The sequence below is a fragment of the Rhamphochromis sp. 'chilingali' genome (genome assembly GCF_963969265.1).
Source record: "Rhamphochromis sp. 'chilingali' genome assembly, chromosome: 1".
NCBI lineage: Eukaryota > Metazoa > Chordata > Actinopteri > Cichliformes > Cichlidae > Rhamphochromis > Rhamphochromis sp. 'chilingali'.
The window spans coordinates 19577343-19589642 of NC_137929.1; the positions used below are offsets into that span (position 1 = coordinate 19577343).

The window sequence follows — 12300 nt, forward strand, 5'->3', positions numbered from 1 at the left end:
CCTTGAGTTCTATAAGTTAAAGCCATAAACATGTTTGTCTGAGTCTTCTATCAAAAGTTACAGCTATTCATATGAAGTTGTACAAAAACGCTTTCTTTCGCCAAGACAGTGCGTTTCTCACTGTTACATGCATTTGAATGGGGAACTCGCCCGAAACAAAGTATAGGTTTTCATTATGTGAATAACTTGGAAATCTTAGCTCAAACAGCTGCAAAACCTGTTTTCCCAGCACGGGGACCTTGAGTTCTATAAGTTAAAGCCATAAACATGTGTATCTGAGTCTTCTATCAAAAGTTACAGCTATTCATATGAAGTTGTACAAAAACGCTTTCTTTCGCCAAGACAGTGCGTTTCTCACTGTTACATGCATTTGAATGGGGAACTCGACCGAAACAAAGTATAGGTTTTCATTATGTGAATAACTTGGAAATCTTAGCTCAAACAGCTGCAAAACCATTTTTCCCAGCACGGGGACCTTGAGTTCTATAAGATAAAGCCATAAACATGTGTATCTGAGTCTTCTATCAAAAGTTACAGCTATTCATATGAAGTTGTACAAAAACGCTTTCTTTCGCCAAGACAGTGCGTTTCTCACTGTTACATGCATTTGAATGGGGAACTCGACCGAAACAAAGTATAGGTTTTCATTATGTGAATAACTTGGAAATCTTAGCTCAAACAGCTGCAAAACCTGTTTTCCCAGCACGGGGACCTTGAGTTCTATAAGTTAAAGCCAGAAACATGTTTGTCTGAGTCTTCTATCAAAAGTTACAGCTATTCATATGAAGTTGTACAAAAACGCTTTCTTTCGCCAAGACAGTGCGTTTCTCACTGTTACATGCATTTGAATGGGGAACTCGCCCGAAACAAAGTATAGGTTTTCATTATGTGAATAACTTGGAAATCTTAGCTCAAACAGTTGCAAAACCTTTTTTCCCAGCACGGGGACCTTGAGTTCTATAAGTTAAAGCCATAAACATGTTTGTCTGAGTCTTCTATCAAAAGTTACAGCTATTCATATGAAGTTGTACAAAAACGCTTTCTTTCGCCAAGACAATGCGTTTCTCACTGTTACATGCATTTGAATGGGGAACTCGACCGAAACAAAGTATAGGTTTTCATTATGTGAATAACTTGGAAATCTTAGCTCAAACAGCTGCAAAACCTGTTTTCCCAGCACGGGGACCTTGAGTTCTATAAGATAAAGCCATAAACATGTGTATCTGAGTCTTCTATCAAAAGTTACAGCTATTCATATGAAGTTGTACAAAAACGCTTTCTTTCGCCAAGACAGTGCGTTTCTCACTGTTACATGCATTTGAATGGGGAACTCGACCGAAACAAAGTATAGGTTTTCATTATGTGAATAACTTGGAAATCTTAGCTCAAACAGCTGCAAAACCATTTTTCCCAGCACGGGGACCTTGAGTTCTATAAGTTAAAGCCATAAACATGTTTGTCTGAGTCTTCTATCAAAAGTTACAGCTATTCATATGAAGTTGTACAAAAACGCTTTCTTTCGCCAAGACAGTGCGTTTCTCACTGTTACATGCATTTGAATGGGGAACTCGCCCGAAACAAAGTATAGGTTTTCATTATGTGAATAACTTGGAAATCTTAGCTCAAACAGCTGCAAAACCTGTTTTCCCAGCACGGGGACCTTGAGTTCTATAAGTTAAAGCCATAAACATGTGTATCCGAGTCTTCTATCAAAAGTTACAGCTATTTATATGAAGTTGTACAAAAACGCTTTCTTTCGCCAAGACAGTGCGTTTCTCACTGTTACATGCATTTGAATGGGGAACTCGACCGAAACAAAGTATAGGTTTTCATTATGTGAATAACTTGGAAATCTTAGCTCAAACAGCAGCAAAACCTGTTTTCCCAGCACGGGAACCTTGAGTTCTATAAGATAAAGCCATAAACATGTGTATCTGAGTCTTCTATCAAAAGTTACAGCTATTCATATGAAGTTGTACAAAAACGCTTTCTTTCGCCAAGACAGTGCGTTTCTCACTGTTACATGCATTTGAATGGGGAACTCGACCGAAACAAAGTATAGGTTTTCATTATGTGAATAACTTGGAAATCTTAGCTCAAACAGTTGCAAAACCTTTTTTCCCAGCACGGGGACCTTGAGTTCTATAAGTTAAAGCCATAAACATGTTTGTCTGAGTCTTCTATCAAAAGTTACAGCTATTCATATGAAGTTGTACAAAAACGCTTTCTTTCGCCAAGACAGTGCGTTTCTCACTGTTACATGCATTTGAATGGGGAACTCGACCGAAACAAAGTATAGGTTTTCATTATGTGAATAACTTGGAAATCTTAGCTCAAACAGCTGCAAAACCTGTTTTCCCAGCACGGGGACCTTGAGTTCTATAAGTTAAAGCCAGAAACATGTTTGTCTGAGTCTTCTATCAAAAGTTACAGCTATTCATATGAAGTTGTACAAAAACGCTTTCTTTCGCCAAGACAGTGCGTTTCTCACTGTTACATGCATTTGAATGGGAAACTCGCCCGAAACAAAGTATAGGTTTTCATTATGTGAATAACTTGGAAATCTTAGCTCAAACAGTTGCAAAACCTTTTTTCCCAGCACGGGGACCTTGAGTTCTATAAGATAAAGCCATAAACATGTGTATCTGAGTCTTCTATCAAAAGTTACAGCTATTCATATGAAGTTGTACAAAAACGCTTTCTTTCGCCAAGACAGTGCGTTTCTCACTGTTACATGCATTTGAATGGGGAACTCGACCGAAACAAAGTATAGGTTTTCATTATGTGAATAACTTGGAAATCTTAGCTCAAACAGTTGCAAAACCTTTTTTCCCAGAACGGGGACCTTGAGTTCTATAAGTTAAAGCCATAAACATGTTTGTCTGAGTCTTCTATCAAAAGTTACAGCTATTCATATGAAGTTGTACAAAAACGCTTTCTTTCGCCAAGACAGTGCGTTTCTCACTGTTACATGCATTTGAATGGGGAACTCGACCGAAACAAAGTATAGGTTTTCATTATGTGAATAACTTGGAAATCTTAGCTCAAACAGTTGCAAAACCTTTTTTCCCAGAACGGGGACCTTGAGTTCTATAAGTTAAAGCCATAAACATGTTTGTCTGAGTCTTCTATCAAAAGTTACAGCTATTCATATGAAGTTGTACAAAAACGCTTTCTTTCGCCAAGACAGTGCGTTTCTCACTGTTACATGCATTTGAATGGGGAACTCGACCGAAACAAAGTATAGGTTTTCATTATGTGAATAACTTGGAAATCTTAGCTCAAACAGCTGCAAAACCTGTTTTCCCAGCACGGGGACCTTGAGTTCTATAAGTTAAAGCCAGAAACATGTTTGTCTGAGTCTTCTATCAAAAGTTACAGCTATTCATATGAAGTTGTACAAAAACGCTTTCTTTCGCCAAGACAGTGCGTTTCTCACTGTTACATGCATTTGAATGGGGAACTCGCCCGAAACAAAGTATAGGTTTTCATTATGTGAATAACTTGGAAATCTTAGCTCAAACAGTTGCAAAACCTTTTTTCCCAGCACGGGGACCTTGAGTTCTATAAGTTAAAGCCATAAACATGTTTGTCTGAGTCTTCTATCAAAAGTTACAGCTATTCATATGAAGTTGTACAAAAACGCTTTCTTTCGCCAAGACAGTGCGTTTCTCACTGTTACATGCATTTGAATGGGGAACTCGACCGAAACAAAGTATAGGTTTTCATTATGTGAATAACTTGGAAATCTTAGCTCAAACAGCTGCAAAACCTGTTTTCCCAGCACGGGGACCTTGAGTTCTATAAGATAAAGCCATAAACATGTGTATCTGAGTCTTCTATCAAAAGTTACAGCTATTCATATGAAGTTGTACAAAAACGCTTTCTTTCGCCAAGACAGTGCGTTTCTCACTGTTACATGCATTTGAATGGGGAACTCGCCCGAAACAAAGTATAGGTTTTCATTATGTGAATAACTTGGAAATCTTAGCTCAAACAGTTGCAAAACCTTTTTTCCCAGCACGGGGACCTTGAGTTCTATAAGATAAAGCCATAAACATGTGTATCTGAGTCTTCTATCAAAAGTTACAGCTATTCATATGAAGTTGTACAAAAACGCTTTCTTTCGCCAAGACAGTGCGTTTCTCACTGTTACATGCATTTGAATGGGGAACTCGCCCGAAACAAAGTATAGGTTTTCATTATGTGAATAACTTGGAAATCTTAGCTCAAACAGTTGCAAAACCTTTTTTCCCAGCACGGGGACCTTGAGTTCTATAAGATAAAGCCATAAACATGTGTATCTGAGTCTTCTATCAAAAGTTACAGCTATTCATATGAAGTTGTACAAAAACGCTTTCTTTCGCCAAGACAGTGCGTTTCTCACTGTTACATGCATTTGAATGGGGAACTCGACCGAAACAAAGTATAGGTTTTCATTATGTGAATAAGTTGAAAATCTTAGGTCAAACGGCTGCAAAACCTGTTTTCCCAGCATGGGGATATTGAAGTGTATAAGATGAAGCCATAAACATGTGTATCCGAGTCTTCTATCAAAAGTTACAGCAAGATCTATGAAGTTGATGAAAAACGCTTTCTTTCGCGCATGTTTATGGCTTTATCTTATAGAACTCAATATCCCCGTGCTGGGCAAACAGGTTTTAAAGCTGTTTGAGCTAAGATTTTCAAGTTATTCACATAATGAAAACCTATACTTTGTGTCTGGCGAGAACTCCATTCAAATGCATGTAATAGCGAGTAACGCACTAACATGGTGAAATAAAGAGTTTTTTCATTAACTTCATAGATCCTTCCGCCTGTGGGCCCCCCTCCTATCTGTAACTATCAAAACTCTCATATTCTAAAACTATCATCTCATATCAAAACTATCATAATCACATTATCTGACTTTATCAGTTATGACAATGAGAAACGATAAACAATTTGGCAAATAAATGACTTATAATTGTTCTTACCTGGTCCAGATGATCCACAGCCCCTTTGGATTTGTTATAATCCAGGATGATGTGGGGCTTTCTCTTCCCAGAGTCCTGGACTTGTAGCTCACGGTGCCTGGTGCCCAATAAGACAACATTTTTTCTTTGCTTGGGGATGTAGGAAACCACAGCCTTATCCCCCTTGTAGCGACCTGGACGGGAGAGACGATTATCGAATCTTACTGCCCGATTAATTTGCTCAAATCTTTTTTTTTGACATGGTAGCAGGAAACAGAAGAGCCCTGTCTCCCCATCCCACAGGCTTGTTGTCGTTTCATGTGAGACCTGTACAGGCCAGCCAGCATCACAAGCCCCATGTAAGCCTGCAACTCCTCCTCATCTATGTCCTTCCAGTCTTTTACTGACCTGTTGCCCTGCAGGTTGGTGAAATGCAGGATTAGCTGCATAATGTCCTCTGCAAAAAAAAGATGGAAAGTGCACACAGGGCTGCTGATCCTATGAATTGCATAATGGGTTGGTCCTGGGGTTAAAATGGGAGGAGGAAAAATGGCAGGACCTCTTCGTGTGTGGGTTGCCACATGATTTCTCCATTTTTAGATCTCCACTGGCCATCCTCCAGTCTTGTCTCTTCCTCCTGCTCTTCTTCCTCCTTCTCCTTCTCCTCCTCCGCACATGAGCTGCAAAGCTCCTCGGTGCCTGGCAAAAATTCTTCTTCGCTGTCAGAAGTATCTCCACTGCTTGTGGAGAGTGCAAAACTGCAGCAACAGCCTCCTCTAAACTGAGTGCACGCTTCATTGTGTCTGTGCAGAAATGACCACTCAGACCAGGCTGCAAAGTATTCTCATAGACTTCAAAGGTGCACCTGAATAAACATGCTACACCATATCCAATAAGAGAGAGGAGGCACACTCTTGATCAAGAAAAAACATAAACGCACGCCTTTGATCTCTCCCCCCCCCCCCCCTCTCTCTCTCTCTCACACACACACACACACACACACACACACACACACACACACACACACACACACACACACACACACACACACAATACCATTTTATGGTGGTTAGCTGTTTTATTGTCATGCATTTTACAAGGTAAGATAACCATGTCCTGCATTCAAAACCACTGAAAATGTCTATGGTGGTGCTGTGCCTAATATTGTGCTGGTGTATGCTGGGTAATGGCACAGCTAGCGACTGGGTGACTTTATTCACCCGCTTCGGCTGTTATCAGTCCATACAATTGGGCGTTATTAGCACAAATCAGTCCCATAGATATGGACCAGCTCCTGCTAGATTGTTCAGAAGGTTGTTATCATCCATCCAGATGGAGGATCACTAACAGGAGCGTGGGAAGACTCCAGAATTCACTCTGGCTGGAATCCGGTGGATACAGCAGTGTTTACAGGTAAGACCGTTTAAACGGACAGCATTTATAGAACGACTATTAAAAGTCAGCGAGTGTCAATAATGTTAATGTGCTTATGTTAGTAATACACCGAGTGCTAATATAACAGCTTTAAGATGCATTTGTAGATGTTATTACGTGTTTTACCGTCTTTATGGTGCTAGCTTAAAGTTACGGTGTAAACGTTAGCTTATATTGGAGTAAAGCTGTTACTGTTTAAACGATGTTAGCACAGAAATATTAGCTTCTGTTATGACTGACGAAGTTACTAGTTAATAAAGTTTCCAGTAAACTGTTTAATCGCAGCCACAGATTGACAGCAAATATCTCGATTAGCTTCAGTGCATCTGTAATAAATATGTGCAAGTTTCAGTGCTTCGTTTAAACTGTATGATACTTATACTGACCCAGGGTCAATGTAAAATACAATCCTAGCTGTGTGAACAAAGCCTGGCTCCTTTAATCCTGCATGAAAAACCTCAGGATGCAGGCTATTATTACTCTTTCCTGCTGGCACACCTGTCACACCTGAGAGTCAGCTAGAAACGTACAGTGACGTGGACATCATGCAAAGACTGCCAGACTCTGTAATACTGCAAATGATCAGTGACTCAAGTTAACACTAAACTTTAAACAGCACCTCTGTGTCTCTGTGTGCTGAACATTTAGGATTGAGTCAGGCTGCATCTGTGTTAGTCCTCTGACAGACTGGTGACCTGTCCAGGTGTGCTCTACCTATGACTACTGGGACAGGCTCTAGCTCCTGTAATAGAAATTTTCTGTTATTCTCATTTAAAGTATTTAAGTGCTTATGACACTGTTATAGACTGTTCAGTGAAAGGTTCTAAAACTAGATGAACTTACTTCAGCAGTTTGAGAAAACAACTCCCTTTACAGGTGCTGATAAGGCCAAGGGCACAAAACAGCATAACCACTGATCCGTTAGGTTTCATAGCGAGACACGTGAAGTGTGGTAGGATCAGTTTGTAACTTCCTCCCTCTTCCTTGGAATGCATAAAGGAGTAGGAGCACAACTTCTGTGGCAGAGCTGACATGACTGAACTGTAATGTTTGATGTGTGTTTGCTCTCCTGTGCGCAGTAATAAATAGCTTGATCACAGCTCTTTCTGTGTTGCAGACTTTATTTAAAAAATTCCACGACACCCCCCACCCCACTGAATTGAATATTCAAAAGACATTTGTTTAAATAGTTCTAGAAATCTGAGCTGTTGGTGTGTCCTTGGATTGTGTGGTAATAATATTAGAGCCTGCAATCTTTCTTACTGAATCTCTACTATGAGTCATGTTACCTGAGATTAATTCTATGTTTACCTGTCAGCCTGGACGAATGTGCTGTGTGAAGGAAATTAAATTAAATCAGATCTGAACTGCGTACATTTAAGGAATCTGTTCATATTTAATTGAAATATGAACCAGTGTTTTTTTTGATTGCTGATTCCAAGATAGTCTTTGTGGAAATCCTCTTTGGCTTTTTGTTATTTTAATTCTCTTTTATGTTTTCCAGAACAGTTCTCCACAGTCACTGTCCACATGGGTCAGTGGGACCAAGAAGCACTCTGCTAATGTGTGGACTCTGACCAGCAACATCCAGCAAGACCCAGACAGCGTTTTCTATCTCCCAGCTGGAGGTTTTGGGTTGTCAGTGACTGGAGAGTCAGATTTTTGTTGAGCTTCACACTTGCAGAGGTAAGTCAGTTTGCAGAGATCCCTCCTACCCTGGCTTTTATGTGCTAGATTTCTTATCTGAAACAGTAATATTTCAGTGACTGCTGCTTATACCACAGGTTAATACACGCTACTGATCCCTGATAGGAGATCCAACAAAGAAGCCTGGTGGATGTTTGTTTACAGTCTGATGATGGGACATCATGCTCTGCATCTTCAAAGTTTGTCTCTTGATTATTATTCATACCCAGTAATGTGAAGTATGCTCATATCTACTATAACTGAACCAACCTGGTGCTCTTCATTTATGGAGGCTGTTGAGTCTGAATGTTGGATGTTGTGTATCTCGTGTTCTCTGGGCTTTGTTGTCCTCAGTCTTTTTGCAGGATCAGAAAGCAAAACCAGGAGGCGCGTAAATGTTTCTTCTCCATGATGTTTCTTCAAATGTTTCTTCTGGATGATGATAAGACTGTGACACGGGATGCCACCTTTGGTCTTGTGATGAAGCAAAGCTCAGGAAGAAGTGTGATTAAATGGTACCCACATGTGTGCTGCTGAGAAGGATGTACAGGGGCACCTGCAGCCAAATCCAAGCTTCAGCTTAGTTGTAGTTGCAGAATGCTATAGGACTGAGACATCTAAGGCATCAAATGTTTGATTAAACAGAAGAAAAAGAGAAGTTTTTTCCCTATAATTATCACTTCTTAAAATCTGTAGCAACTTCAAGTCTTTCAGCATGCTGAGCATGCTCAGAATGTGACAATATATTTTTGTTCAATATTTAATTTCTTTCAGTTGCAATAGTTAAATGAAAAAAAATATATATATATTCTTATAATTTAGCAAACGAATTTATCAAAAAAATATATATACATATATCTGTATTAGTTTTAATAAATTAATTTGACACCTGTATTGAAAATACCATATTGTATTCATATAGAATCAGTATGGTATCATTGTTTGTCTGCTCACTGATTGTTGAAACTAAGAGCTAGTTTGATCTGTTTAGATCTAAAGTATCCAAAGTTGAGCTCTAATGTTTCTTCACCCCTGTGTGTGTGATATGTGATTCCTACATGCTGGCAGAGCAGCAGTTTGTGCTCACAGATGGTGACGGTGTGGAGAGACGGTGGTGTTTCCTCAGAAGAACCAGCAGAGTCACAAAGGACACCAGTCCATCTCACAGCCTTGACTTGCTGACTGATGTTCGTCTGCACTGCACAGAGGAAATCAACTGACCGAGGTTTGTCCAGTGACGTGTTATGAAATGTATATTTGTTTTATGCTTACAGATATGTTTTTCTTGACAGAGGCTCTGCAGAGGTTAGACAAAGCAGAGAAAATATGTGCTTGTAACAGTGAGAAACGCATTGTCTTGGCGAAAGAAAGCGTTTTTGAACAACTTCATATAAATCGCTGTAACTTTTGATAGAAGACTCAGACACACATGTTTATGGCTTTATCTTATAAAACTCAATATCTCCGTGCTGGGCAAACAGGTTTTGCAGCCGTTTGAGTTAAGATTTTAAAATTATTCACATAATGAAAACCTATACTTTGTCTCGGGTGAGTTTCCCATTCAAATGCATGTAACAGTGAGAAACGCATTGTCTTGGCGAAAGAAAGCGTTTTTGAACAACTTCATATAAATCGCTGTAACTTTTGATAGAAGACTCAGACAAACATGTTCATGGCTTTATCTTATAAAACTCAATATCTCCGTGCTGGGCAAACAGGTTTTGCAGCCGTTTGAGCTAAGATTTTAAAATTATTCACATAATGAAAACCTATACTTTGTTTCAGGCGAGTTTCCCATTCAAATGCATGTAACCGTGAGAAACGCATTGTCTTGGCGAAAGAAAGCGTTTTTGAACAACTTCATATAAATCGCTGTAACTTTTGATAGAAGACTCAGACAAACATGTTCATGGCTTTATCTTATAGAACTCAATATCCCCGTGCTGGGCAAACAGGTTTTGCAGCCGATTGAGCTAGGATTTTAAAATTATTCACATAATGAAAACCTATACTTTGTCTCGGGCGAGTTTCCCATTCAAATGCATGTAACAGTGAGAAACGCATTGTCTTGGCGAAATAAAGCGTTTTTGAACAACTTCATATAAATCGCTGTAACTTTTGATAGAGGACTCAGAAACACATGTTTATGGCTTTATCTTATAAAACTCAATATCTCCGTGCTGGGCAAACAGGTTTTGCAGCCGTTTGAGCTAAGATTTTAAAATTATTCACATAATGAAAACCTATACTTTGTCTCGGGTGAGTTTCCCATTCAAATGCATGTAACAGTGAGAAACGCATTGTCTTGGCGAAAGAAAGCGTTTTTGAACAACTTCATATAAATCGCTGTAACTTTTGATAGAAGACTCAGACACACATGTTTATGGCTTTATCTTATAAAACTCAATATCTCCGTGCTGGGCAAACAGGTTTTGCAGCCGTTTGAGCTAAGATTTTAAAATTATTCACATAATGAAAACCTATACTTTGTTTCAGGCGAGTTTCCCATTCAAATGCATGTAACAGTGAGAAACGCATTGTCTTGGCGAAAGAAAGCGTTTTTGAACAACTTCATATAAATCGCTGTAACTTTTGATAGAAGACTCAGACAAACATGTTTATGGCTTTATCTTATAAAACTAAATATCTCCGTGCTGGGCAAACAGGTTTTGCAGCCGTTTGAGCTAAGATTTTAAAATTATTCACATAATGAAAACCTATACTTTGTCTGAGGCGAGTTTCCCATTCAAATGCATGTAACAGTGAGAAACACACTGTCTTGGCGAAATAAAGCGTTTTTGAACAACTTCATATAAATCGCTGTAACTTTTGATAGAGGTCTCAGACAAACATGTTTATGGCTTTATCTTATAGAACTCAATATCTCCGTGCTGGGCAAACAGGTTTTGCAGCCGTTTGAGCTAAGATTTTAAAATTATTCACATAATGAAAACCTATACTTTGTTTCAGGCGAGTTTCCCATTCAAATGCGTGTAACCGTGAGAAACGCATTGTCTTGGCGAAAGAAAGCGTTTTTGAACAACTTCATATAAATCGCTGTAACTTTTGATAGAAGACTCAGACAAACATGTTTATGGCTTTATCTTATAAAACTCAATATCCCCGTGCTGGGCAAACAGGTTTTGCAGCCGTTTGAGCTAAGATTTTAAAATTATTCACATAATGAAAACCTATACTTTGTCTCGGGCGAGTTTCCCATTCAAATGCATGTAACAGTGAGAAACGCATTGTCTTGGCGAAAGAAAGCGTTTTTGAACAACTTCATATAAATCGCTGTAACTTTTGATAGAAGACTCAGACAAACATGTTCATGGCTTTATCTTATAAAACTCAATATCTCCGTGCTGGGCAAACAGGTTTTGCAGCCGTTTGAGCTAAGATTTTAAAATTATTCACATAATGAAAACCTATACTTTGTCTGAGGCGAGTTTCCCATTCAAATGCATGTAACAGTGAGAAACGCATTGTCTTGGCGAAAGAAAGCGTTTTTGAACAACTTCATATAAATCGCTGTAACTTTTGATAGAAGACTCAGACAAACATGTTTATGGCTTTATCTTATAGAACTCAATATCCCCGTGCTGGGCAAACAGGTTTTGCAGCCGTTTGAGCTAAGATTTTAAAATTATTCACATAATGAAAACCTATACTTTTTTTCAGGCGAGTTTCCCATTCAAATGCATGTAACAGTGAGAAACGCATTGTCTTGGCGAAAGAAAGCGTTTTTGAACAACTTCATATAAATCGCTGTAACTTTTGATAGAAGACTCAGACAAACATGTTTATGGCTTTATCTTATAAAACTCAATATCTCCGTGCTGGGCAAACAGGTTTTGCAGCCGTTTGAGCTAAGATTTTAAAATTATTCACATAATGAAAACCTATACTTTGTCTGAGGCGAGTTTCCCATTCAAATGCATGTAACCGTGAGAAACGCATTGTCTTGGCGAAAGAAAGCGTTTTTGAACAACTTCATATAAATCGCTGTAACTTTTGATAGAGGACTCAGACAAACATGTTTATGGCTTTATCTTATAGAACTCAATATCCCCGTGCTGGGCAAACAGGTTTTGCAGCCGTTTGAGCTAAGATTTTAAAATTATTCACATAATGAAAACCTATACTTTGTCTCGGGCGAGTTTCCCATTCAAATGCATGTAACAGTGAGAAACGCATTGTCTTGGCGAAATAAAGCGTTTTTGAA

General features: G+C 38.9%; 1 long non-coding RNA gene across 3 annotated transcripts in view; it reads left to right on the plus strand.

Moving 5' to 3' along the window:
• Window positions 1-6165: 6165 nt before the first annotated feature.
• LOC308400603 overlaps window positions 6166-12300 on the plus strand; it is a 52716-nt gene continuing 46581 nt past the window's right edge. Inside the window, exons 1-4 of one of the 3 annotated variants that reach the window (XR_013972389.1) lie at window positions 6166-6368; window positions 7894-8075; window positions 8174-8590; window positions 9144-9300. This is a non-coding gene — a long non-coding RNA (uncharacterized lncRNA). Of the gene's footprint in view, window positions 6369-7893; window positions 8076-8173; window positions 9301-12300 lie in introns of all 3 variants that reach the window. The other 2 variants (XR_013972388.1, XR_013972390.1) reach the window with 2 other exon arrangements.